General features: G+C 43.6%; 1 protein-coding gene across 3 annotated transcripts in view; it reads right to left on the minus strand.

Annotated features, from left to right (window-relative positions):
- Positions 1-13,796, minus strand: part of FBXW7 (F-box and WD repeat domain containing 7) — a 183,315-nt gene extending 169,519 nt beyond the window's left edge. For 2 of the 3 annotated variants that reach the window (XM_071742934.1, XM_071742933.1), the window contains exon 1: positions 13,083-13,796. The gene's annotated coding sequence lies outside the window, so the exon portion shown is untranslated. The remainder of the gene's footprint in view (positions 1-13,082) is intronic. The other variant, XM_071742929.1, reaches the window with a different exon arrangement.
- Between the last annotated feature and the right edge of the window lie 14,019 nt (positions 13,797-27,815).

Below are 27,815 nucleotides of genomic sequence, written 5' to 3' on the forward strand. Positions count from 1 at the left end.
TCTCTTTCAGAGCAAAGAGCCCAAGGGACAATGCCAGAGGTGACTGACTAGGAACTCACTGATCACTGCACCTTCCAACATGAAGAACAGACAGCAGCTAAAGAATCTAGTAGGAACCACCTTCCAAACACTAGAGACTTCCCAGGCAACAGCTAAACCTGTGGAATTTGTTGCAAAAGGATGAAATGGAGATGAAGAATTTACAAGAGTTCAAGGAAAAGCTGGACAAGTTCATAGAAGATTAATTAGTTTCTGAATAAACAGAAACAATCTGTAGCTCAGATTCTGTGAGCTGAAAGTAGCTGGAGAGCAAGCACAAAAAGAAAAGAATCTAACACTTATCTTATACTCAATGTTCCTCATGCATCCACTTACAGATGTTTTTGAGATGAGTCATGTGAAGAATTAGGGAACTTCTGGGTTCCTGTACATAACATGGGCTTTTATGGCTGGTATCAGACAGAGGATATTAGGCTAGAAAGAACAGTGTTACCCAGTGTGGCAATTCTTCTTTTTGAATATTATTTAATAAACACATTCTAAAAGTGAACATTCCACTTAAAACACAGAAGTATTTTAAGGTTTAGATCTCCCTCCTCAAGCTGCCAGCTTGATAAAATACATTAAATTTGAATGTCTTAATGGGTTTGACCTTTCATTCAAAATATTAATTTAAAAGCTTTTACACCTCTACTAGAATAACACTGCTGAATTCTTCATGCAAACATCCACAGCAGCTTTGTAGCTCAGCCGCCTACACGCTGGGTCTGCGCAAGCTCTTGGCGGGCAGCAGAACAGTCTACTACCAAACAGTCCTGCCTGATGGTTTTTTCTCCTCAGAAAAGCTAAATGACTCATTCTAAATCATTAACACCTCCTTTGGAGAAAATTTTGCACTCTCCGATTTTATTAGCAGGAATCAGAACTGAGTTATGTCAGAGGAGCGAGAGGAAAAAAACTGATTTGTAAATAAATAATTACATTAACCTCCAACTAAATATCTCTGATATCACAATGTGAGAAACACAGCACTTACCTACATTCAAAAGAGCCAGTAAATATGATTTAGAGTGTTACAAATAAACAGGACTTTGATGTACCAGCAAGCGTGTTCAAACAATAATATAGGGAATATTATTGTAAAATAAGTGCAGGTTGATATCAGAGAATATACACAGGCTGGTTTCTGGAAAGGAAACTACACTTTTTTTAGGCTACAGTTTTTTAACAACAGTGAACAAAGGAGAAATTGCTGAAAAGCCAACTCTCAAAAAGCCTCCCCCAAAGTCTCAAGAGGCCATTAAGTAAAATTAATCTTGGTGCTGGGGGAAAAGCATTTGCTTTTAGATGCCAGCAACAAAGCATCAAATGAAAAAGCAACAAATAGTCTATTAACTTTCAGAAAATGGTTACCAGCCACGGTCCTAATAGGAGGAACTGCTTCACATATGCCCTAATGGTCCAGGAAGAAAATTTTGGGATGAAAATTTTGAAGCTTAAGACAAGAGAAGGAACTGTAAGAACTTCAGATAGTCTAACCAAGCCATATAAAAAGGGAAGCGCATGACAGGAAAAAAAAAAAAAAAAATCAAGCCAAGCTATTCCAAGTTAAATCCACTCACCAACCTTTCAGATTTTAACAACAAATTGAGAGAGATGCTCACTCCAGAAAGTCCACTGAAGAATAATATTTAGATAAAAGAAAAAAGGTACAATGTATACATTTTGGAGAATATTACAGTCCCTACATTACAAACTGCATACAGCACTCCGCTATGTAAAAAAAATGTTTTAAATATTAAGGAAATCAGAAGAGTTTCAAAAAGGGTGAAAGTTACAAAGTTTGAAAGGATCAAAAATGCATAAGATCATGTATGTTAAATGTAATACACAGGAAAAGGTTAAAAAAACCCCAAAGTTGTATTCAACTGGAGTTTTATAACGACAAGAATATATTCAACTAAACTATGGGACTGAAACATCACAAATAAGAAAGAAGAATTATAGAAGAATAGTAAGAATATAAGAAGAATATAAGAAGAATAGTAAGAAATCACTATTATTAATGGGATCACATTTGCATACTATAATTGCTCAGATCTCTAAACATTTTTTTTAATTAAAAAATTATAATCACTTAAACTACCAACATAATGTGTTTTTAAAACAGATTATATGTTTTGTAAACAGCATAAAAAGTTGTAACAATTAAGACCCATCTTGAAGTATAGTGAACTACTATATATAAGAATAGTTAAACTACTATAGCAAACTTTTCAGTAGCACTAAACACAATTCTAAAAAGTGATCCTGAAAGAAAAGACAGCAAGATACACGTGTCCTATAATGAAATCCTAATTCTTTTCTAGAGATGGCAGAGAGAAGAGCATAGAAGTTCAACTCTCATCTTTATGATCAGAATTCTCAAATTCAGTTTAGGGTTTTTTTCCCCTTTGACAGCAGCCAGCAAGAACAGAGCCAGCCACAGCACACGCTGCCTTTAGTCCTGCTAACAAGCTACAAAAGGCTTGGTAGGTTATATGGGGAGTAGCAAGTAGTCAGGCTGCAGGATCTGAACATCCTGTGACAAGGGAGGTCACAGAAGATAACAGGGTAATAATGAGGACTCTCTTACTTCAGTGGTGGGACACAGCGGCAGAGAGAGGATACAAATCCACAGGAAATGAGGTTTTGCTAGCTCTGTTGCTCTTCAAGCAGTTTGTTTCCCTTGTGTCTTACAGATTTGAATACTAATATTTCAGCTCACTGTAGCTTTGATCATTGTGTTAAATGTAACTCTACTGAATAAAAGGATTCATTTCTCCAGATTTGGTGTAGCTATGACTGTGATACAAAGAGAACTACGGGAAAAAACCTTTGAAGATCAAGTGCATGCTCAATTTTGTAGGTTCAATTGACAGTCACAGATGAAGGTATTTTTTGCTATTTGTATAGTTCACGGTATGATACACACAATACTTTTGCCATTTAGAATATGCATTATAAGCATTTTTAGATTACTTAAATTTGACTTGTTCTTCAAGGGGCAATCTCACCCTCCCCTTACCCAACAGGCTAAGAAGTTAGGCCAGTTAGCCAGTGAGTTAGCACTCACGTTGGATTTGAGATCAGCTGTATTTGAGAAGTGGAAAGAACAACCACAAAAAGCAAAATGGGGTAAAGGAGAGTAAGATCAGCCTTTTTGGTCACAGTATGTACTCCACACTAGCTCCAAACCACAACTGTGAGGCTTCAGGGGATAGTTAAGCTGATCTAATGGCCAGACAGTGCCCAAAGGGCTCGCTACCAGCTGCGCATCCCCTGTGCCAGCTCTAACACATCCTGTGTCCCACTGAGCCAATTCAAGTTGATTTTTAGTTACCTTCTCACTTAAATTCAGAGGACTAAACTTACAGAAAACCAACAGCTCAAAATTAATTACCAGAAAGTCAGATTAAACCAATAGCTAGCACTAGAAGAGGCTGGGGGTGGGAGAAGCTATTTGGAACCATTCATTTCAACAGCAACTAAGCAGGTAAAATGCAATGTGAAATGACAACCCTGTTAAGGACAAGTTAACACATCATCTCAGGAGCCCTCAACCTTTACAAAATTTGAAAAGATTTTATGAAGGAAGGATAAACCACACAGATTTTAAGTTTCTCTCTCAATCTTTGCTAGGTCGTGCCTAAACTACACAATCAATTTTGTTCCCACCACACTGCAGTGTAAACAAACAACAGGAATGAGAAGGACCAAAACATTAACATTTCTTTTGTGCCACCAAACAAGCTTTTGTTTTTCCAGTCATTCCCAGCACCCTTTCCGAAGGTTCCCACAGCCCGTGTAAACAACACCCAAGCTGAGTGTGATGACTGTATGTACCTCCTACACAGGCAGCCAGCAACCCCATGCAGCTCCCCTACCTAGACAACCACACAGCCACCCAATGACATAGGACACCACCCACTCCGACCCTTCGAACAAAAGTTCCTGCCTGTGCTCCTGAGTCATGCTGAGTGTTCTCTGGTGTTCCTCCTAGGCACAGCTAAACATCAGTAATGGTTTAGCTGAAGTTTGACCCTCAGTTTCTTCAGCACCAGCTCACTTCTTCTCTGTTGCATATCAGGAATTGCTTGGTTTCAATATAGTCAAGCATAACAGCATTCAAAGGACAAATACAACAATTTGCAAGTTTTACCATGACACTAAGCTATAAAGCAGGGAATACAACACAAAACATGAAAAGAAGAAACAGTATGTCCTGGGAAAAAATTAAATATAACCATTAAGTCAAAGCTGGTTTACTACAGGGAAACCATGTCGAAGATCCACCCCAGTTTTAGTGTACTAGGTATGTAAAATTTTCAAAATTAAGCATCTAGACAAGCTAATAAACTGCCACTACAGAGTTAATCAGTCGTTGACACAAACACACTCGTCTACTACATGTTTGAAAAACTGAAAATTCAGGCACTTGTCTATGAGAGCCTACCTAAGGTTGGAGCCCACATATAATATTCTTAGTAAGACTTATTTCACACATATTACCACTTCCCTGAAGACAAAATGTCAAGATGTAATTAGAATTACTACTGTGTTAATAAGGGGCTGCCAAAGCCTGCATGCTGCTCTTGCCATGTTTCACATGAACACATGCTACACACCAGGTAGTACAGAGCAAGTCCAGAGCACGACAAAGTCCAGCAAGCTGGGAGTCAAGGAGTGAATAAGCGCTCGCAAGCAGACAGGAGACAGCAAAGACAGAACGCACCTCTTACCACAGATACAGCAACCAACTCATCATCAAAGCAGAGGGCTCCAACAGCTCATTTCTATCAGAGGCTTAACACAAGAGTAAGCACCTGCTCCCCTCCTGGCAACACAGAGAAGTTTAAACACACACGGGCAGTTGTACTGGGGTTGTGTGACAGGGTTTTGGTAGCTGAGGGGCTACAGGGGTGGCTTCTGTGAGAAGCTGCTAGAAGCTTCCCCCCCATGTCCCACTGCTAGGGAAGGCTGAGCCCACCGTGACAGCAATGACAACTCTGGGATAACATGGTTAAGAAAGGGAAAAAAAATAAAACTGTGCCAATGCAGCCAGAGAGAGAAGTGAGAATATGTGAGGTGAAAAACCCTGCAGACACCCAGGTGAGGGAATGAGGAGGGGCAGGAGGTGCTCCAGGCACCAGAGCACAGATTCCCCTGCAGCCCATGAGGAAGAGCACGGTAAGGCAGGATGTGCCCCTGCAACACATGGAGGCCCACAGTGGAGCAGACATCCACCTGCAGGCCATGGAGGAGCCCACGCCACAGCAGGTGGATGCCCAAAGGAGGCTGTGACCCCTTGGGCAGCCCAAGCTGGAGAAGGCTCCTGGCAGGACCTCTGCAGAGAGGAACCCACTCTGGAGCAAGGTTTGCTTGCAGGACTTGTTCCCTGTGGGGAATCCACATCGGAGAAGCCTCTTCATGAAGGGCTGCACCCTGTGGAAGGGACCCATGCTGGAGAAGTTTGTGAAGAAGCACAGCCCTTGGGAAGCCCATGGACAAGTTCATGGAGAACTGTTGCCCATGGGAGGGACCCTGTGCTGGAGTAGGCAAAGAGTATGAGGAAGCCTTCCCCTGAGGAGGAAGGAGCAGCAGAGACAACATGTGATGAACTGACCACAACCCCCACTCCCCATCCCCCTGTGCCACTGGGAGGAGGAGGCAGAGAAACAGGGAATGAAGATCAGTAAGAAGGATGGTGGGGCAGGGAAAGGGGAGAGAAGGTCTTTTAAGATTTGATTCTATTTCACATTTCCCTACTGTGATTTGATTGGTAATAGACTAAAAATAATTTTCCCAAGTCAAGCCTGTTTTGCCCATGATAGTAAATGGCAAGCAATCTCTCCCCACCATGAGCCTTTCATTATATTTTCTCTCTCCTGTCCAGCTGAGGAAAGGAGTGATAGAGTGGTTTTGGTGGGCACCTGGCCTCTAGACAGGGTCAACACACAAAAACAGTCTGTGGTGGGAGACTCGGATTGAATCACCGTCTCTCTCCTGGCAGGACTCTTGCAACAAGTATCAAGTTAGAAGAAAATCAATTCCTAAATAGATTGCCCCAAGTGATTATTTCAAATTCCATTTGCTGAAATAGGGCCTGTTCTCTAGGTACCTGGAGAAAGAACCGGAGTCACAAATTTCCTAGGAAAAATAAGGAAGAAAGAAAGAAATGAAAGAAATAAGAAATAAGAAATAAGAAATAAGAAATAAGAAATAAGAAATAAGAAATAAGAAATAAGAAATAAGAAATAAGAAATAAGAAATAAGAAATAAGAAATAAGAAATAAGAAATAAGAAATAAGAAATAAGAAATAAGAAATAAGAAATAAGAAATAAGAAATAAGAAATAAGAAATAAGAAATAAGAAATAAGAAATAAGAAATAAAAGAGCAACCTTAGCATGATTTAAGATGCCCTCCAGATCCATAAAAATTGCTGCTATTGTACTTTGCAGAAAAGAAAAAACATTACCTGTCACTGCAGTGATCCACCCACTCACAGAAATGCCACAGATCTGAAGACATATTCATCAGCTCTAGCAACACCAGATGAAACTGCCAGAGCAGAACTCCGAAACAAACGTTACAAATAACAGACCAGGATATCTCCAGGGCCGCAGCTTCAGGGTCCTTTTCTATTGTGCAAGATCTCTTGCTTTGAGCATTGTTTCATGAATTTTAAAAAAAAAATGACCAGATACAAACAGCAACAGAAGCAGGCACTCCTGGCAAACTGCAGGTTTCCTGACCACCCTGACCCAATTCAGGGCCACAAGTAACACTGCTTCATAAAGACAGCATTTGGTAAAGCAAAATAGTGTAGGCACCTTGCCTTCAAGAGACTCAAAACCATGTCAAGCTACATGGGACCACACTTGCCACAAAAGATGAGTAACATTTCTTCCGAAAGGCTTGAATCCATAGTTGCACTTTTGGTTATCGTCATAGAGTACTTATTGCCTTCAACACTGAAGAAAATATTCTTTTAAGAAACAGCCTTATTAGGCAATGGAGAAGTCAACAAAAGCATGTCCCCATTATCATCAGGCCTAGCAAAGAAACACTGGATTTTGCAGCTACTGCAATAGCCAGTGAGCAACTTGTCAAGCATGAACTATGCTCCAATGCTGAATGCACTGGCACTTGCCAGTGAGCACACTGAGCAGCTCACCCTCCTAAAAAGGGAAGTTGGGAAAAAGCTTGAAACCTTTTCTTCCCCGCTGGCTTTGACTTGTGTTTTGGGGCTTGTCAGTCATTTAGTAAGACAAGTAGCTTGTCCTGAAGTAACCTGGTCACTTCTGAATACATTGTGACTGTTTTCATGCCTGCAGATACAGAAGGACACACATTCTATCCTACAAAGCACATCACAGATTTTACATAAAAAGAACATCCTCTCTTGTGCAGTCTGTAATATGACAAACTCCCTGTGACCATGAACAGATCTTGCATGCTACAGCAGATCTAAACACAAGTTTTACCTTTAAAGTTTCACCTTAAAGAAAGCATTTAGATTTTATCCTGAAATACGTGCACTCCAAAAGTATTCACCAGCATCTGTGTTAAAACAGAGCCAATGAGAGCAGTAAGGACATTATGCGGGTCAAAAAGGGCAGAGTTAAGCAGATACTGTAAACACCACACACCCTGGGTTTGCAGTTCCTGTCCTTCAGAAATTCAAAGCAGTTGCCACACTAGAACAATACCAAGCCACAGCTGAGTAACTCTGACTCTGCATGACCAAGTTCAGGAGTACTTCAATCCATCAAAGACCCTCCAATACTCAGCGTGCAGTCAGCTCTCCACAACCACCCTTAAGAGTCTTTGATAACCCCAAGCAAGAGAACACTGATGGAAAGTCTCAGGTAACCTTCATTGTGTTAAGGTCTCCTCCCACCTTCCTAGCCACCCAGAGACATTTCTAAAGGAAGAAGTACTGAAGAAGGAGAGAAACAAGCTTTGACATTGGACTAAAAGGTTGAGGAACTTGAGAAGGGAACACAGGAACAAGCATAGCAATTATCCTAGAATCAGTTCAGATTCCTAATTTTCAAGGAAAGGCATGCACAAAGAAGGGGACCAGGGCAGGGAAAGAATGAATCCGTGACAGCAACGTGGGATACTGCATGACCCACTGATCAAGGTTTGTGAAGAGTTTAGAGGAAACTACTGCAACTCATCCTCTCTTAATATCCCCTTCCCCATAGCTCCATGAGGCCAGGTCTCACCACAGCACCCACAACACCCCAATGACCCCCATGCCCGCATAACACCCAGGGCACATGAAAATGTTATTCTGGATCATAACAATGTAGTATGGTTACAAAATCAGAACAGCACTCTTAGCCTGTCCTGAGAATGTTAAAGGGAAATTGCTTTAATACGATCTCAGATAAATAACATTGCAAAATGCATCATGCTGGTACAACTCTAAATTCCAGCCAAAACTGAAACGAAAACTTGTAATTAAAACATCTCATGCTTCTCATTTTAGGGCCTGATTTGTGGTTGGTCAAAAAACTATATAAATGTTACTAGTTCATAGTGCAATGGGCACCACTGATCATGTTGGAGAGATTCAGGTGAAAAAGGAGATGTTTGAGAGCGTATCTTGCTCTTGTAGCTACTCTTGAACATGCACCCACTGAAACCTTCACATCAGAATTGTACCTGCAAAACAAAGTAAAACTCCTTGTCCTCCAGTGCAAAACCAACCATCTCAGCTCAAGATGCAGGCAAAGCTCATCTGAGCTAAGCAAGCTAGTTTTGCACCATTTCACACACCTCTTCTTACCAGCCAATGATAACATCTTCAGTTGCCTCAGTAAATGGGAGATGTCTGATGGTAAGTTGAGGCATGACATTATGGGAAAAATACTTTTTTGCTCTTGAAAAAAATAACAGCAATTGTTTCAGCAAACACTGAGGAAACAAACTATTGAAGAGCTGCTGAATAATAAAGTTCTATGCAGTCAGCAAAGATGAGACCTCTTTAAGAGTACCTTTTGTCACAGTGAGCATGAACATTTTGAAGTAGTTTCTTTTTATTCCAACATTCCTTAGTTTTGAGGTACTTGGGCTTACAAACTGAACTATAATATACAAGTGTTATATTTCTAAATTTATTTTGATCAAGCTCCAAAAAGAAATCTGCTGCTTCAAGGTAAATATAGGGGGTGAAACTGAAACAAAACAACCCCCCACACACATAGTTACTAGACTTTTTTTAAAGCATAATCTTCATGAATATGGGCTGCGAGTGGAAAGGCTTACAGGCATAAATCATATCTGCATTACTGAAAAAAAAAAAACCAGCAAAGATCTATCAGAAAATACTTAACTGCAATGGATGGGTTGTTATCAGATGGTCACTGGAGTTGCTGATCAGAACCACAGAAAGAACCAGGCAGTATTCACAACATTGCAACAGAGTAATTGCCCCCCATTCCCTCTCCCTGCTCAATAAATAGTCTCTCACAAGTGAGCTGCAATGCCTCTTGTACTCAGTGCAGCCAAAAAAGTCTTACATATGCAAAGTTCTCAAAAGAGAAGATAAAATGTGTATTCTAATATTTAAGTAAGCACCTAATCAGTTATAATTATTTATTGATTCTGGCTGATCAGAGAATGAAACTAAATAATGATTAGTTTATTATTTCACCAATAATCTGTCTGAAGTGAAAACTGGAGAACCATTTTTCATTCTCTGTCGAAGAAAAAAAACTGTAAAAAGTGAGGTGTGGACATATCAATCATTCTTCCTCTCTTCTCACACAGAAATTAGATGGTATGCAACACAACTGACAACTCACACATCCAAAACATGTCACCAGTAGAGCACTGCCTGCTCCTTCACTCAAAGCCACCACACACATTCATCCAAGAGGAAGCCACTAAGCGTTGCCAAATGCACAGAAACAACACAGCTCTATAGCACACACTAACAGTGACAGGAAGGGTGTTCTGGGGCAGGGACTTATAAGCATATAGTGCTGGCTAGTCTTTCACAGACATCCTCTGGTGACCACTCAGAGACACAGGATACAGGGCTCAATTAACCTTTGACTTAAGACAGAACAGCCTGTGTTCAACCAGTGGCCATAGCACCACAAAGCAAGATCAGGTAGTTTGTAAACAATAATTTATGTGTTGTAGGTCTTCATCAGACAAATACTTGATATCTTTGTAGCCTTTGCTGTCACAAGAGACTAAGTCCATGGAAGTGATGCTGGTGAACAGATATTGTCTATACTGTGAATACTTTGAACATTTCAGTACAGAACCATCCATCAATTTCCACAAATTCACCATATCAGAATACTTTGTCATTTAAGAGCAGTTACAAGAGTGATTACATCTAATCCTCAATCTGTTTCAATAATTACCTGATATATACAGCCCAAGTAAGAGAATGCTGAAGCAGCTCTATAAACAGGGTCCTCATGCTAGTTTTACTTGAAATGTAGTGTACATATAGTCAGTTAATAACCTTGCATTCTTCAGAAAAAGAGCCAGAAGACTAAAAATATTTGCTAAATAAAGCCTGCATTTAAAACAAGCTGACCAGAAGATGCTTAACTTAGTTTACATTAAAGAGACAGAAGAATAGCCTCCCTCTATGTTTAATAACATCGCCAGGCCTAAATGATCACAGATCATTCTTTTCTTTTACTGATTCAGAGACAACAAATCCTATTGAAGTAATTAACAAAACTTTTGCTAAGTACTGCATGCATAGATAATGAGGAGAACTGAAGTTAATTTGTCAGTGTAAGACACCCAAGATAAAAACTATTTTCCTAAACTAAAAACGTACTTTTTATAAAAGCTTTTCCAGCAGTTAAAGCAAATGAAATTCACACACCTTCTGATAAGCATTTATGTTTACAGACACTGCTGCAACATTCAGCTTGAACAATGGAATAACATCAATTAGATCTAAGCTGCAATAGGAGGAAAAACTTAAATCTTCACAAAAACCACTTTAACAACATAGTGACCCATCACCTTGAGATATTTATGAAACTGGAACACCAAAAAGAATGTGCAAGTGCCATCAAGAGACAGAACCAGGCTGCCATTAACAACCAGATGATGATCAAGTGGGAAAAGAAGATTCAAATTTGGAACCAGTAAGTGACATAAAAGCAAGTGTAATCACTTGGACACTAAGGACACAATGCCTTTTAGCTGCTGTAGATATAAAATACAGCATAGCATCAACCACCTCCTTACCACTTGCAGCCTGAAGAACATGTGCCTTCCTTTCCTTACCTCCTAGTTCCAGGACCAAAAAATTCAAGGAGTGAACTGAACGAAGAGTTCAATTTCTTTTACCTTCCTCTTTAAAACAGCAATGATGACAGGGAGCTTAAGAGAGAGATATTCTGCTCAAAAAAAAACAGTCTTCTTACCTGTCAGCCTATTTGGTCTCAGAAAGAAGCTGCAAAGCATCAGGTGGCCTGTCTACCTTTGAACTTCCTCCTGATGTTTAGGTTTTCCCCTGAGTTTTCAGAAGCTGTCTCTTTCTCAGTGGAACAGACAAGTACACAGTTGGGAAACAGCCTGTATGTACACTCAAACACACAGTACAAACAACCTAAAGCAGACTGGAATACTGAAGCATGGGCTTCTCTTCACACACATGTATTTTGGACCTCCAGCAACTACACATTCCTACTGCATTTTATTTTTCTCTATTTTCAGTTCAATCTAGTATAGAAAATGTCAGGGAGGAAGATCCTAGCAACTGACCCACAGAATGTTCACAAGCTGTATATTCTTCCTTTAAACAAGAGCCAGACAATTCCTACAACCTTTCCCTTCAAAGTCTTTCAAGTGTCCTTCCAGGGTGATAAGGACAAGAACCAGCACTCAGGCTAGACTAATGCTAACCAGAGTTTTCATACAGTTATGATTCCTGAATCTGTGTCTGAACATTGTCTTAAAACATTCAACTTACTCATTACTTTTTAGTATGCCATCTTCATACATAACAAACTGCTGCATAAATTTTAACTCCTGAATAGTACAATTTAACACTGATAGGCATGTATATCCCTTCCTCAAACTATTGTGCTGTTGATTTCTTCAGTCAGGAGCAAGTTGGGCTACTGTATCAAAGTAAGTGAAGTTTTGCTGCAGTTTTTGCTCGGAGGCCAATTCTGCACGCTGCAGAATTGCTAAAAAGCAAAACAAAACAAACCTCAAGCAAAGAGAGCCCCATTCCCAAAGGAGACCCCTTCGTTTCCCAGCCTCAGAGCAAGGTTTGGAGGGAGAGCAAGAGCACTTGCTCGTGCTTCCTGAAGATGCAACTTCTCCGATAAACAGGAAGAGCCAACACCACTTCTGGCTTTTTAACTGCTTTAAAAACGCTTTACGTGAGAAAGCAACTCCTCAATAACGTTTCCCCATGACAATAACAGCGGCATTTTCCACCCAAGTGTTATGTAAATGAGCAGGCAGGAGGCAGCCACAAGGGTTTATTAGGAGCCACTCAACCCCTTAAAGAAGAGGGGGGAGGAAAAAGAAAAAATACACCACAAAAAACGGGAGATGGAGGGGGGTGTTTGAAAACCTCACGCCTCACAGCGCGGCCGCCGTGCGCTCCCGCTCCCAGCCTTGCACAACTTTCCGCCCCGGCGGTTCCGCCCGGCTCCCACGGGCGGGGACGGACTGGGGGTCCCGAGCCCCTCCGCCCGCCGCCTTTGTTCGCAGGGGCCGGCGCTGGCGGCCCGCGCCGCGGCGGCACAAAAGGGGGCGGCAGAAGTTGCGGAGAAGACCCCAGCCCTTCCCCAAGGCCGCGGCGGCCGAGCCCCTCCGGCCCCCTCCCCACCTCCTCTCCTCAGGCTGCGGCGGGAGGGAGCGGGGCGGGGGCCGCCCGCCCGCCCGCGGGGCACCAGACCGTGCGCCGCCGGCAACGTGAGCCGCATGGGAAGAGGCGGTGGCGGCGCGGCGCCCCCCGCCTGGCCCGGCCCCCGCGTGTTCCCCCGGCCCCCCCCTCCTGCCCCGGCGGCTCCTCCCGCTCATACTCACTTTTCGGGACGGGCTCCGCTGGGCTCTCCCTTCGCTCCGAACGCCTTCTCGCCGGCGAGGCGATACCGGCGGCGAGGCGGGGCCCTCCTCCCCCGGCGGGAGGGGACCCGCTGCCCCGGGGCTGCCGCCGGGGGCCGGGCGGCTTCAAGGGGGCAGGCGGGTCCAGCCCTCCCCGGGCGGGTCGCGGGCAGGTGGTCCTCGGGGCCGGGCCCCCGGATGCGGCTGTCCCGGCGGCTCAGGTGCACCGCCGCCTCCTCTCACATGGAGCCGCCGCCTCGCCGCCCCTCGCTGCCCCCCCGGGCCGGTCCCCGCGCCGCCGCCGCCGGCGGGGAGGCGAGTGGCTCGGGCCGCGGCCCCCGCCCCGCTCTCCCTCTCATGCACTGCGGGCGCCGCCGGGCCGCGGCTCCAGCGGCGGGGGGGGGTCGCTAGGGCCCCAGCCGGGCAGCGCAGGGCAGCCGGGCGGCGAGGCTCGGCGCCGCGGCCGCTCCACTCTTCGGCATGTGGGAGCGGCGGCGCGGGGCGCTGGGCGGCGCGGCGGGGCAGGGCCGGGCCGGGGAGGGGGGACACCGGGCGCTGAGGGACGGCGGGCAGCAGCGCCCCGGGATCCGCTCGTTTCCTGCGGCGCCGGGAGGGAGGGGGCGGGGAGGGCGGGCGGGCGGGCGAGAGAGCGAGCACGGCGGCGGCGCGCGCGGATGACAGCCGTAACCCGGCAACAGGCCCCGCCCCTCCCCCCCGTGCCGGCGCGGGGCGATGACGCCACGGGAGGGCAAGGTGGAGCCGCGCAGGTATCGCCGCGGCGGCATGGTTCAGCCCGGGACAAGGGGGCGGTGCCAGGCGGCGGGGACGGCCCCGCACCGGCCCCTGCGCAGCCGCAGTCGGCGCCGCCGGTGCGTCCCGCCCCCTTACCCTCCTCTCCCGCTGCGCGGGGCGTGGCAGGGCTCAGCCTGGAACCGGGGGGGGCCGGGCCGGGGCGAAGCGGGGCGGGGCGGGGCAGAGCTCGCTCACCGACACCACCTCCCGCCCCGCCCCGTGACGTCGGGGGCGCGGGGCGGGCGGGCGCGAAGCCCTTGCCCGGGCGCACGTGCGGCTGCCCCCGCCCCGCCCCGCCGGCGGGCGTTGGCGCTGCCATGGCAACGGCCGGCGCGAGCGCGGTGGCGGTGTCCCGGGACGCTACCGCGGGCTTCCCGCACGCCCGGTACCGGTTCGGATCGGTCCGGCGTTAAGAAGCGGCGCCGCAAGGTGTTTGTCAGCCATCCGGCGGGCGTTGCCGTGATTCAGCCACGTAGGTGTTTCCGCAGCCCCGGGACGTCCCCGTGTCCCGTCCCCAGCAGGGACCGTGTCTCCCCGCGGCCTGCTCGGGGCCCTCCACACCGCCGCTGAGCTCCGGGTGCCTCAAAGTCAGCAATCGGGATAACGGCGATAGAGGCCCCGGTTTAAAATAAAAAATAAAATAAAAAAATAAATTAAAAAAATTAAATAAAAAAGTCATGCTCTCGCATTTGTTATAGAACTGTGGCATTATGAAAGCTCCACGAGTGTTCCTTCAGTACGCGGTGCAGCAGATGCGGTGGTGTTCGTGGAACAACAGGAAAAAAATATAAACACTTAATTGCAGCTCATTAAGTGCGTGGGATGGCTGCTTGCCTGCGCACCGAGGAAAGCTCAGGCCCTGTGGGGAAAAAACCAGTATTTGATCATAATGCTATCGTAAACGCGTACACAAAAGCAAAATTAAGATTACTCATCTAACGCATGCCTGGCATTCCCTACCTCTCCTGTGCTAATCCTTGCCCCGTTACCGTGTCCCCCAGGCACACCGCACACGCCGGACCTGCTCTGCCCAGACCCCCGCCAGCTCAGGACTTGGGGCTGTCTGACCACGCTGAAAGCCACCTGATTGCTCACCAGCTTATTCCCATCTGTTGCTCGATTTTAATACTGCCTCTTACTCGTCATCATTTTATGCTGGATGTTTTTTCACCCTTTCCCATAACCTCATTTACCGGGGACAGCATAGCAGAGAGAGAGAGAGAGAGAGAGAATTACTCAGGCTGGAAAAGACCTTCAAGATCATTGAGTCCAGCTTTGTTCTCAACCTATCCCCAATGACCCACCAAAACAGCCTGTCAGTAGTAGCAACAGGAAGGTAACCACTGAGTTAAAATGCATTACAAGTATCTTCAAATTTGTCTTTGTGACTGAGAAGCAGTCTCACTCTTCAGATCTCCAGTGAGGTCCCTTCCCCACCAGCTGAAGGTCCAGCTCAGTCATGGCCCATCTTATCCCTTCCTGGCATAGATCTGCAGGGGCTTCTCTTGCAGACAGCAGCCTCCTTCAGCAGTGAGCCCCATTTCCTTAAAGAGTATCACCCACCTTCTCCAAAGAACGAGACAGACTCGTTCTGGACAGACTGGAGAGTTGGGCTGACTCCAACGGGATGAGGTTCAACAAGGCCAAGTGCCGGGTCCTGCACTTTGGCCACAACAACCCCATGGGGAGCTACAGGCTGGGCACAGAGTGGCTGAGAGCAGCCAGGCAGAAAGGGACCTGAGAGTCTGGATTGACAGGAAGCTGAACATGAGCCAGCAGTGTGCCCAGGTAGCCAAGAAGGCCAATGGCATCCTGGCCTGTATCAGGAACAGCGTGGCCAGCAGGTCCAAGGAAGTGATTCTGCCCCTGTACTCAGCCCTAGTGAGGCCACACCTCGAGTCCTGTGTCCAGTTCTGGGCCCCTCAGTTCAGGAAGGAGATTGAGGTCCTGGAACAGGTCCAAAGGAGGGCAACCAGGCTGGTGAAGGGACTCGAGCACAGGCCCTATGAAGAGAGGCTGAGAGAGCTGGGGCTGTTCAGCCTGGAGAAGAGGAGGCTCAGGGGAGACCTCATCACTCTCTACAACTCCCTGAAAGGAGGTTGGAGCCAGGGGGGGGTTGGTCTCTTTTCCCAGACGACTTTCAACAAGACAAGAGGACACAGTCTTAAGTTGTGCCAGGGGAGATTTAGGCTGGATATCAGAAAGAATTTTTTTACGGAGAGGGTGATCAGGCAATGGAATGGTCTGCCCGGTGAGGTGGTGGATTCTCCATCCCTAGAGACATTTAAAAAGAGACTGGATGTGGCACTCAGTGCCATGGTCTAGCAACCGCACCGGTGGGTCAAGGGTTGGACTTGATGATCTCTGAGGTCCCTTCCAACCCAGCTAATTCTATGATTCTATGATTCTATGATAAGTATATATATATATATATATATGCAAACCAGTGATTAAATTTTTTATTCCCGCAGCAGGCAGGCATTAAACCTGTATAAATAATCTTCATATCTTCATTTTGGTAGAGTTAGAGAAAGGAACGACAATGTTATTTTAACATTTGTGCCTGTGGGCACAGTTTCCAAAAGACATAAGCATTTTTTGCCCCCTGTGAAGGAAATGGCATTGCTACAACTTTTGTATCTATGGTACAGATCTCTGCCCCACGACGTAAGAGAATGGAGGTCTCTCCCTCAGACCTTGCCTATGTGAAACATTTACTAGTTCATGTTTCTTGCACCCATTTTTCATTTTTCTGACTTTCCATTTCATTGTGGTGTTCTCCATTTGCCAGCTGAATGACAGATTTAAACAGATCCAACATATCTGGGACACCAAAACACAGCACATATTACTTGGGAGTGAAGGGGAAAAGTTGGCTGCCTCATCAGCGTGGATCACTGACAATGGCAGCTGTGTAAGAAACATAAAATCAGTGTTCTGCCAGCACCAATGGTACTGCAGAGACTGTGTGGGGATTTAATGAAAATGTTACCATTTTTTATTAGTCACAGATTAAAATGGTTCAGCGCCTGGTCTTTAATGGAAACGTGGTCATGACTGACTGTACTTGAAACAGCAGGGATAAAAATAGCAATCAGACTGCAGATCAATGCACTGGCAGAACTAATGAGGGATGTTAACACTGTCATATGCCAGATTCTAATGCCATCACACATACAGTTTCAATAAAACTCATTTTAAAATAAAATAAAAAAGAACATTTTTAAGCAGAGCTGTATTGTTTTCAAGACACAATCCACCAAGAACAGAAAAAAACTTTGCCAGAGGTTATAACTGCACATGAAATAGAGCTACAGAAACACTGATTTTGAGCACTCTGAAAGAGAGGCTGAAGGTATACCTACTGACTGTCTGGATGTATTTTTTTCCTGTGGCATTTTTATCTTGATGGACTACCATCTGTACCAGAAGTTGGTATTAAGCTTAATGGCAAGGCTGCAATCTATCAAATTTTTATTATGCTTAAAATGCATCTTTAAGAAAAACTGCACTGAAATACATTAAAACTTCCCCACGACCTTGGTAACTGAAAAGATTACATGCTAAAAGACATAAAAAAATTATGTGATGATTTGAAAATGTGTCCTAATTCAGGAGAGAGAGGGCATACACATTAGCAACAAACCTGCAAGAAAATTGTTATTATAGAGGAAAGCTGGCCCAGTATTGTACTATGTCATCTTTAAAATGACATGGATAATAAGGTGAAATAGCCTAACAGAAAAAAAAATTCAAATGCTACATCACCATGTTAAAAATATGATTCATTTGTCAATATTTCGTGTTTTATCAGATGTCTATGATAAATTTTGCGAGCTTGAAGTGCTGTTTTGCAGATAAAGGGAAGAATAAAGAATTTGTTTGTGGAGGAAAAAATAGACTGAGGGAGGCCTTCTTTACAAGGTTTAGCTCATTTTCACTAATGCAATTTCAGTTCACATTCTTAGCTCTTTTAAGTGTATTTGCCCCCAGTGTTTACAGACAGGTATATCATAATGGCTTGCAATGCAGTGTGTCACACCACCTCCAGAAATGAGAATAGAAACTGAGCTGCTGTCTCAGGCTGATGTTCCAGCTTCTCTTGCATGTCCCCGTATCTGAAGCTTAAAACATCAGGCTTTGGGGTGGGAGAGGCAGAGAACCCTTGTACTAGGGTCACAAGTGTTGCACACAGTAGGGTCGTGAACTGAGGAGGTTTTCTGGCTCCTGTGAGCAGAGAATCCCAGTAGACACAATGCTCTGGCTTGCAGCATGGTGCTGACCCACTTAGATCCCATTTTAGATCCCCCTCCTTGCCAAATGCAGGGCAGAGCATGGGGAAGCTGAGCTGCTGTGCTGCAGATGTAGTGGGAGGCAGGCACTGAAGTGAGGGAAGCTGGATCAGCAGCTGCTGTAACCATAGCATTTTCTACTGGGTGAAAAAAACCCCTCAAGAGCAGACAAAAGGTAGCAAAATGGGCAAGATAAGCAAGTGACAGGAGCAGAGCCACGCTTCTTGTTGTTAGTGAAATATAGATTGGTTTGGCTGCCTCAAACTTCACCCTGACTGCAGTGCTTATGTTGCACACAGGCTGTCAAAACCTTCAGACTTGAGACCACCTGCTGCCACTTCCTAAATGGTAAGAAACATCCTGTTGTGCTTCATGTAAGGATATGACAGATTTAAAGTAAAGAAGCAAAGAGCTCCTTTTTTTTTTTTTTTTTTTTTTTTAATAGACAACCTTCCTAGCAAAGTCACAGTTACTTCTACCTTTAATTCCCAACAAATGAAGCAGCTGTCTCAGCTGACCTTGGGAAGGTCATTTTAAATAGCCTGCATGATGAAACTGAAATCACCTCCCTCCCAAGCAGCTAGACATTTTGTTCATTTCTGTTTTCTTGCTATTCTTTTGAATAATTTTTTTTAGAGTCACTGGTAAGGCATAATTCGCAGTTCTCCCATAGCTTTCCTGAGTACTTTAAAGCTCTGTGCGAGGAAGTTGCACCAAATTTAGACAATAAATTCATGGTTGTAGATAGAACTTACTGCATTCAGACAAAATATAGAAGATACAACAGACGTGACAACAAGAAAGAAAATCTTTCATCTTCGTTTTTACAGGAAACAGGGCCTCACAGACATACTGAGCTTAAACAGAGTTAAAATGCAAATTTTCTGTTCAAAAAGAAGGTAAAGGAAAAGAAGCTACCCAAGATCTTATTTTCAAGAGAGGTAACAGCCTACCACTTCCCAGTTGCAGATAGGAGGTCTGAGAGAGAAGAAATTTCCAAGATAAATAAGGCAAATTTTTGTGCATGCAGTCAAACAACTATTTCCCAAGCCCCCTCCCTGCCTGGGAGACAAAGGGAGTAAATTTACTGCAATCAACACTGATGAAAGTTTAGCCAGACATAATTACAGCAGAGCCAACATCAGTCTGCAAGTAAAAGGATGATGCTGCAAGTGCACCAGCCTAGGAAGCTGATGGCCCAATAAGTCTTGGTGACAACACTGTACTTTGCCATGGACATCTACTTATATATTTCGTAACAGTAATAAGAAATCAGAGAGGGTTTGTGAATTCTTAGCTCTGCTCAGGAAAATGGCCTCATTTCTGGTACTCACAGAGATGATACAGTGCAAGACCTTCTGGGTTTTTTTCCCTATTCTGTTTCTCCATTCCTGCTCACTATGTTACAGGTACTGTAATAGTTTTGGCAAGATTAACTTATAAAAACTGTGCCATCAGTGAGAAGGCTGGCTAAACATCATCTATCTAAATATACTAATTTTATGACAGAGTTAATTACCTTTGCATATCTGGCTATAGCTTAATGAAATATCACTCAAGTTAAAACAGGTCTGGCCTAAGTTTGCTTCATACTGATATTTTAGTTTGCTCATAATACAAGAGTGTTGCTGAGGGTTTTCTTTCCAGTTAGTTCTGGTCAATGCTTCATGCAGAATTGTACTATTAATATACACAGTTTTAAACAAAACCACTGAGTTTTGTGCAATATTTGGAACAAAGCCCCAACTTCACCTGACCAGTGCAGGCTCAGATCTCCAATCTTAGAAACTTTCTGGGCAGGTATTTAACTCCATCCATAATATTAACACACCTGATAATGTACTCAAGCAAAACAATTTCTGAATGTTATCCAAATCCGTACCAAAGTTTGTCAGGTCCACCCAGGCCACGATTACAGCAGGATTAAGAATCTTGTTTAAAATTACCTAGAAAAGTGAGGGCAAAACTACATTGGGCATCTTGCCTGAGAGCTCACTAGTAGCAAGCTTTGTCAGCTTCTTGCTGCTATTGGACCCAAAACTAGGAGTAATGAAAAGAAAGCCCAGCTGTCTAAGAGCAGCTTAGCTTCCTTGCTCCCATAAAACCCCCAGAGGGAACACGTAAAATTCCCACGGGAGAGCATCTATTCTGTGCCTCTGTCAAGCCCTAGTTTACAAAACATTGGCCTATTTATAGTATTGTGTCTGTACTTGAACTTGAAAGTGTTAGCACCTACATTCTGTAATCTATATTTAGCCACAGTAGTCTAACTGTCCTGGTAAGCAAAGTGGTTTTGATGAGAGCAAATCCTAATAAGGTATCCCCTGGTACTGCAAAAAACTGAGTCATAGTTGTGATGTTTAAACTATGCACAACAGCATTAAACAACAGTTCAGAGGACTGAAAACACGGAAACCTGTTTTCAGTAACATTGCTGTTTCCAGGTTTTGACTTAAAATTCAATAACTGTATTTCATCTTTATTTCAAATGCCCTCTGAGGCCCTCCTGCTCTCCTGCATAATGAACATTTTCTTCTGTCATCTTACTTTGGCCACCAACATCCCCCCACCACATCAGTTACATTATTCAGTGCATCAGCTCCTGCAAAAAGGTTTGCAGAGGTGTAAAAGACAGTCTTAGGGAGAAGAATACACTTGACGCGTGTTCAGCTAACTTGGAGAATAATCATAGAATGGTTTGGGTTGGAAAGGATCTTAAAGGTCATCTGGTTCCAAATCCCTTGGACAGGAAGAGACATGTTCCACCAGCCCAGGCTGCTTAAAGCCCCATCCAACCAGACCTCGAACACCTCCAGGGTCAGAGCAACTGGGCAACATCTCTGGGCAACCTATGCCAGCGTTTTGTCACCTTCACAATCAAGACTATCTAAAGAGTATCTTCCTAATCTTCCTAATATCTAAATCTACCCATTTTCAATTTAAAACTGCTACATGCCCATGTAGAAAGGTTCTCCCCAGCTTTTCTGTAGTCTCTTCAGCTACTGGAAGGTCACTATAAGGTCCTCCCAGAGCCTTCTCCAGGCTGAACAACCCCAACTCTCTCAGCCTGTCTTCATAATCCCTAACTTTAACAGGCCCTACATATTCTCATCAATAAAAGTTGCTGAAGCTATTTCTACATCTGATTTTTATAATTTGGCTATAAATCGGGACACCAAAACTTTAGGCAATCAGCACCTGGTCCTCCAGACTAATCAAGTGAGTGGACCTGGGGTAAAGGTACTTCCCAAAACCTATCTGAGGGACAGCTCTCACATTATCTAAATTAGACTATTAATACTGCCATGAAGTGGCAACAGTATCTTATCAACTTCTAGGCTTTTGAGTCTTTTCTGAGGTTATGTTTTACAATCAATAATACTGGCAAATAAATATCAGCCTAGAATTTTATTTCAATTAGCTTGCTTGCTCACCAGCTAGTAACTTGTTTCCTGTGGTGTCATCTTTTACTTGGTAGTACATTTTATTTCTCCTGTATTTAAGCAAATCAAACACTTGCCTGACTCAATAAAATATAATCAAGTTTCTGTACTTGTGCTGTTCCAGAATAAACAGACTTTAATTTAACTACATAAATTTCAATAATTATAGTTTAATTATATATCTACATACAGAAAGAGAATGAGGACAAATTTCAGTACTTAGCTGAATACTAAAAATGTCAAGACATAACTGTTACACAGAATTATATGATACATCCTGAAAACTATATAAGTTTGGCAAGCCTTGAGAAAAAGGAATCATCTTGCCATCTCTTAATGGTGCAAAATAATAGCTTTGGTTATTCAGTCATGCTACTATCCTCTTTTTAGTTAGCTTCAGCTGCATATATCCAGGCCCCTAGGAAGAATGGGAAAGCCACAAGGTTTGACATTTTACACTTCCTCAGTACTCTTTGGGATAATTTTCCAATAAATTAACAACAATTTAACAGGAAGTTATTAATTTTTAATGAAAACTGGCTTCTGCATGGCAGGTTTGAAGCACAGTGCTGCACCCCCTGGCTTCCTTTAGAAAATGCCTTTTCTCATCAGATAAACCCATATCACACATCAAGTCCAAAGGCAACAAAATGCATTGTGAAATAGAAATATTCAGCACATAGGGAACACTAAAAATATAATGTATCTGCCAAGAGCTCAGCTTCACAGAGAGAATTCCCAAACTTGCTTTTCAAAGGCAGAACCAGCAGAGATTACCTGAAGAACCAAAGGGATGGCTGCAGGTTTATTCTTTATTCAGAGCATACTTTTGCTTTTGGCGTGTAACACAAAATTTTTCAGAAGACAGTAGCATAGAAAGCTAAATAGGCTCACAGGGAAGACCCTGGTTCAGGGGAAGGGAGAAAAATGATACCATAAATTTGTGTTGAATATTGTCTTTTTGCCCTGAAAAGGGAAACCCTAAAGAGAGGAGGTCTCACAACCCTGACAGTTGCTATGATGAGCAATCCCTTCACATTATTATGTTCATTACTATGTTTATATACCAGATACAAAGGTAGCAGTACAGCATAAAGTCCCTTTCTAGAAAGGAAAAGCTGGAGATTTCCAAATATCAACAGGATTTTGATTCCCTAGTGTTTTCAAGGATTATTTTGAGGGTCATCACTCTCAGAGATTGCACTTTTGTGCAGCATATGTAAAGTGTTTTAAGAGTTTTAATTAAAGAATCCAGCCTGAAACCAGTGGTTTATTAGAAGTAAGAAATAGTCCCTGATGCCCGAGAGGGAAATCCGAAGGCAATTCCATGATGTCTGGAGACAGATCAATTAAGTTTCTAAAAATGTACAGAATTCTTATACAGTTGGACCCTCTTTCTGACCCTGTCATTATAAAATCTTTTTTTTTTTCTTTTGAATTAATGTGATTATGGGAATCAGACTGTTAGTGTGAGCAACCTCAAATATGGTCCTCATTAGGAAGGTGTTAACACAGCTTTCTTGACTATTAGCTGGTATTCCTTTGGGTAATATTAACAGCTGCAATATGAGACTGTTAACTATTACCCAGATTAAATAGCTTGTCATTCAGATTTATGGAATCAGGGGAAGGAAATAAGGATGAATTCCATTCTAGCACTCACAGGTCAAGTATTTATTGTTGATTAGCTGGTATAATTGGCTTGGACCATGTCATAAGCTTGAACAAAAGCAAGAAAACATAATATCTCCTCTTCAGTTATGCTCAGGTCTAGTTCTTCACTTTTTTCTAATAAGAAAAGCAATGAGTTTACATGTTATTTTGCAGATATGCCCCTTAGCAGAAGCAGTACTAGGAAAAATGTAACAGATTTAACATAAAAATTCCTCAGCCGGAACCTCTCCTCAGTCACCAATTTCAGTGCTGCTCGGAAGGCTACCATGCAATAAACCTTATCCTATTTCAGCAGGAAACCTCAAGACCTATGTTATTTGTAGAAAAAATGCCTCGAGTTATAATACTCCAACAGATGCATTAATATTAATTTTGCCAAGAACCCTTCATCTAGGGAGCCCTCCAACTTTGCAGACTTATTCAGTATTATGTCCCCCGGGCCTCCTGGGAGCATCCCTCAGTGACACAGAGCTGAAAACTGTTGTTAAAGCTGAGAAAAAGCTGGGGCTGGCTCCTGAGGCTGCTTAGGCTGTAACAATGCACAGCTTAGCAGCAGAATTTGGGCAGGTGGGTGTTAAAAAAACCCACAAAGTCCACATCCTGGGCTGCAGAGGAAAAGCAGCATGCTAAGGCTCATCAGGCAGGGGCTGGGCAGGTGCAGAGCAGCAGCTCACAGGCTGCCTGACCCTGGGAGCCTGGGCTGGAGCAGGAACACTCCTGCAGCCTCCAGTTGCTGTGTTGATGATGCTGCACACAAGACCTGGTGCACCCTAGCAACTGCTGCCAGCCAAGGAGTGGCTTTCTGGATTTTTGTTAGTGTGGCTGCCAATAAAGAGCCTTTGTTTTACTCTCTGATCAGCTGGGTCAGCCGATCTAAAAAGGTAGAAACAGTCAGAGATGTTTGGCTTTTGACTCAGGAACTGAGGGACGGTAAAAAAATGCTTTGAAACCTCAGACTTTGCTTGGGATCCCCTTATAAGGAGTCAGATATTTCTTGCTTTTGCCAACTGTCTTGGCAGCAGCTTCAGACACTCAGGCTGGGCTTTCCCCCCTGCATTTGCAGAGGACAGCACCAAGTGTCACCCAGCAGCTTTGGCACCTGCCAGCTCTGGGGATCCCTCTCACCTCCAGTCTGCACAGCCTTGTCCCCACCCTGACTGCAGCACCAGCTTTTTGTACAACCTTAATGAAAACCAGACCAGAAATAAACTTCTTCTTAGGAGGTTTGTTTGGAAGCTCCATCAGCTAACTGCTCCCTCTTTTACTGCTGGTGTGATGATACACCTGGGACTGGTACCTGAGAACAAGAGCCCAAGGAAGCAGGAACTTCCCACCTCCAGCCTGGCTTTCACACCTAGAATAGGACAGGTTGTGTTTCAAATAGCCTCCCAGGGGCTTCACTTGTTTCTGTTAAATAGTTGTCAAAATCCCCATAAAATAGAGGCTTGTGAACAGTTGGCAGATGTCACGTTGACCTTACTAAGTAGGATTCTCCTATTTAAATAGAGGGGCAATCAAAGATTCTTTGTGGTGTCATCATAAATTTACCTGTCCCACAGCTGCCATAAAGCCTTCCAAGATGGGTATGACCTGATCTTCTAATGCAGAAGATGAAAGGCCATGCATTTCTTCATTTTTACTTTTCAGCAGGAAGGAAAGTGTGAAACATGGTTCATTTTTTTTCCTGTCAGTTGGTATCTGTATTCAGGGCTGAGTCTGAGCTGAGGGAAGGGGGGAAGTTTGTGCCATGAAATTCAAATCTGTTCTGTGTCCTTTGGATCTGAGTTTTAGTTTCACCTCCACTTTTCTTTCAATATATTTTTCTACACAGTGTTAGCTGCTTTTTGTTATTATACTCCCAGGAAAGCCACTGAATATCTTCTGAGAAAAGCTGAACTACGTAGTTAAGTCTGTGTTTGTGTTTAGTTCTGAAAATCTGTAACGAGTTCCTAAAAGTTCAACTACTTCCACAGCATTCACTTTCTTCATCTTATCTCTCTTTACTTAGTATAAAATTTTACTTAGTATAAAATTCAGCAGGTGATGCAAGTGAATAATACTGAGGATTACAAAGGATTACAGCAAACTGTCTGCAGAGCTCAGCTTCAGCATTCAGTATTATGACAGAAAAACTGCAAGCATTTAAATTGTCACACTGAAAGTAGTCCCCCATTAAAATCTTGTTGCATAAGAAAAGCTGAAAATTGTTTAAAAGCTATAGGATAAGCTGAAATTTTTAAGTAACTGCCGTAAGTTTGTTGTCAGATAATTTTATCTGATGCTTTGTAGTAACTACTGGAACCAAGGAGGAATTTCTATTGTCAGACACCCATGGAATCCAGGTACACTGTAGGAGGATTTGCTCTTTGAAGCAGTAGGTATTCGTCATGGCCAGTCTCGAGGTACTGAGTTTGATTAACAAATTGCTTAATTATGTATTTTCCCACTTTTTTTTTTTCTTCATCTATCTCTCTTTACCTAAAATACTTCTCTTTTTTCTTTTTTTCTTTTTTTTTAATGAAAAGACACCACAGCATTCATACAGACACATACAGTTTCATTAAGATCCATCTCTGACAATTCTAGCATTGGAAGCATAGTACAGGTAACCCATTAGAATTTAGGACTTTGTCAGTTAAAACCTATTTCAGAACAGCTCCTATGTGATATGAATTCCATTATTTAAAACTGCTTTCTGATGGCTGCAATTAGTAGTCTCTGTTTATGGGAAGAGAACAGCAATGTCAGACATTTTGGCTTTTTAGGTTGTAAGAGGGAAGATATTTCTAACAAACAAATACAAAGAAACCCAGTATCTGGCAACACTGAATGTTTGAAGGCTCTTTCACTCTCTGCTCTCTCATTAGCCACAAGCTTCTAATATATTCTTACATACATGAGCCACTAAAGAATTCAGGTGCCTGAGATCTGGGTACAGCAGTGACCAGCCTTTGAGGCTTTATCTGCACTGACATCAAAGCCTGCACTTCAAACCATCCTTCACCTGAGCCAACCAGCATCCACCCACACTGGAAGTCCTTATATCTCAGCCCTTGGGAAGGATTCAGCCCAGCCTGAGGGCTGTGTATCACCTGGAGTGACCTTGCCCACCAATTTGCTTTGGTGTGGTCCTCATATGCTGAAGGCTTCAAGCAGTAGTGCCACGGCTTTATTTTGCTGGCTCACAGCTGTGGCTGGAGATTTGAGATAAGGATGGAAATAAAAGCAAGGCTGATTGCCTAGGGGGAGTCCTGCCGGGGGAAGTAGGCAGCATGATGCTAGCAGCTCCTGGGGCTCTAAGGTAAGATGCTCATTAGGGAAACTTGGGCTGACCAGGCCCTGAATCATGGCTTTTAGTGAACCTGTTGAAACTTGCATTAGAATTGAGTTAGGTGTGTTGGTCTTGTGTGGTACCAGGAAAACAAGAGATACCTGGGAGACTGCTCTTAATAAATGGTATGTTGGATAAGAAAGTGGCTGTCACACATGAATGTTGCAGGTTTTCTAAAGAGTCTCCTCCTCCCCCCCCCCCCCCATGTTCTTAAAGCTGTTTTCAGTTGGTCTGGTTTTGTCTTAGATTAATGAAGAGCCAGATAAATAAACTGGACATAATCCTGTGCTGAGCAGTTCTGCTGCTGTGTTCTCAGCTGCTTCTGGCTCAGCGTGGAGGTTTTCAGAGGCCCCTTTAGGAGTCAGGCAGTCTGTAATGTGACCAAAGGGAAACCAAAAAGGCAAACATCAGGCAACAGATGTCACATTGGCTAGGACACTAATGCTTCAGAGTCACGGTCAGACTTGTAACATGACAAATAGCAAGTACGTTCTATTGTCATTACTCATTGTTGCTACAAAATGTTTCTTGCTGCCCGGTGTTGCTTGAAATTGGCTATTTTGAAGTATTTCGGTATGTCTGGAGCAGCAAAGGGAGGGGTAAAAAGAACAACAATTTTAAGTGTGTACCTAGAATCAATTGTGCTCTGATTTGTGCAGCCTGAAATGGTTCTCTATTGGCAAAAAAGTATCTGTAGCAGAATATTTGTTCCAGCACTGCAAATTGTAGGTATGTCTCTCTGATCCCTCCTAAAGGTATTTACTGAGTCAGAGGGAGAGATTTGTAATTCTGGCTTCAATGCTAAACTGATTTACATCAGCCAAAAAGCCTCTGTGCTTTTTAGCCTTATCTGCTTGACAAATTTGTCCCTCTTCTCATGCAGCTGTTTTCTGCTCGGAGGCTCTAGTTCCTGCACATTAGTGGGTGTCATGGTAACTGAGGAGCAACCACACACAGTAGGGCTAGCAAAAAAACCCACAACAGCTAAAGGTTAAGAAATAACTGGGAAGAATGCTTCAGTAACATTAAAAAAAAATTGAGAGACACTCCTAACTGATTTTTGTGAGGCTTTTTGTCAAGTATCACAGTGGCAGCAAATGAGCAGTACAGCAGGAATGTCTAGCAGCAATGTGATGGTTCAGTCAGAAACAGTAACAGAAACAGTCAGAAAAAGTAACAGGGT

The sequence above is a fragment of the Heliangelus exortis genome, chromosome 4, assembly GCF_036169615.1.
Source record: "Heliangelus exortis chromosome 4, bHelExo1.hap1, whole genome shotgun sequence".
Lineage (NCBI taxonomy): Eukaryota > Metazoa > Chordata > Aves > Apodiformes > Trochilidae > Heliangelus > Heliangelus exortis.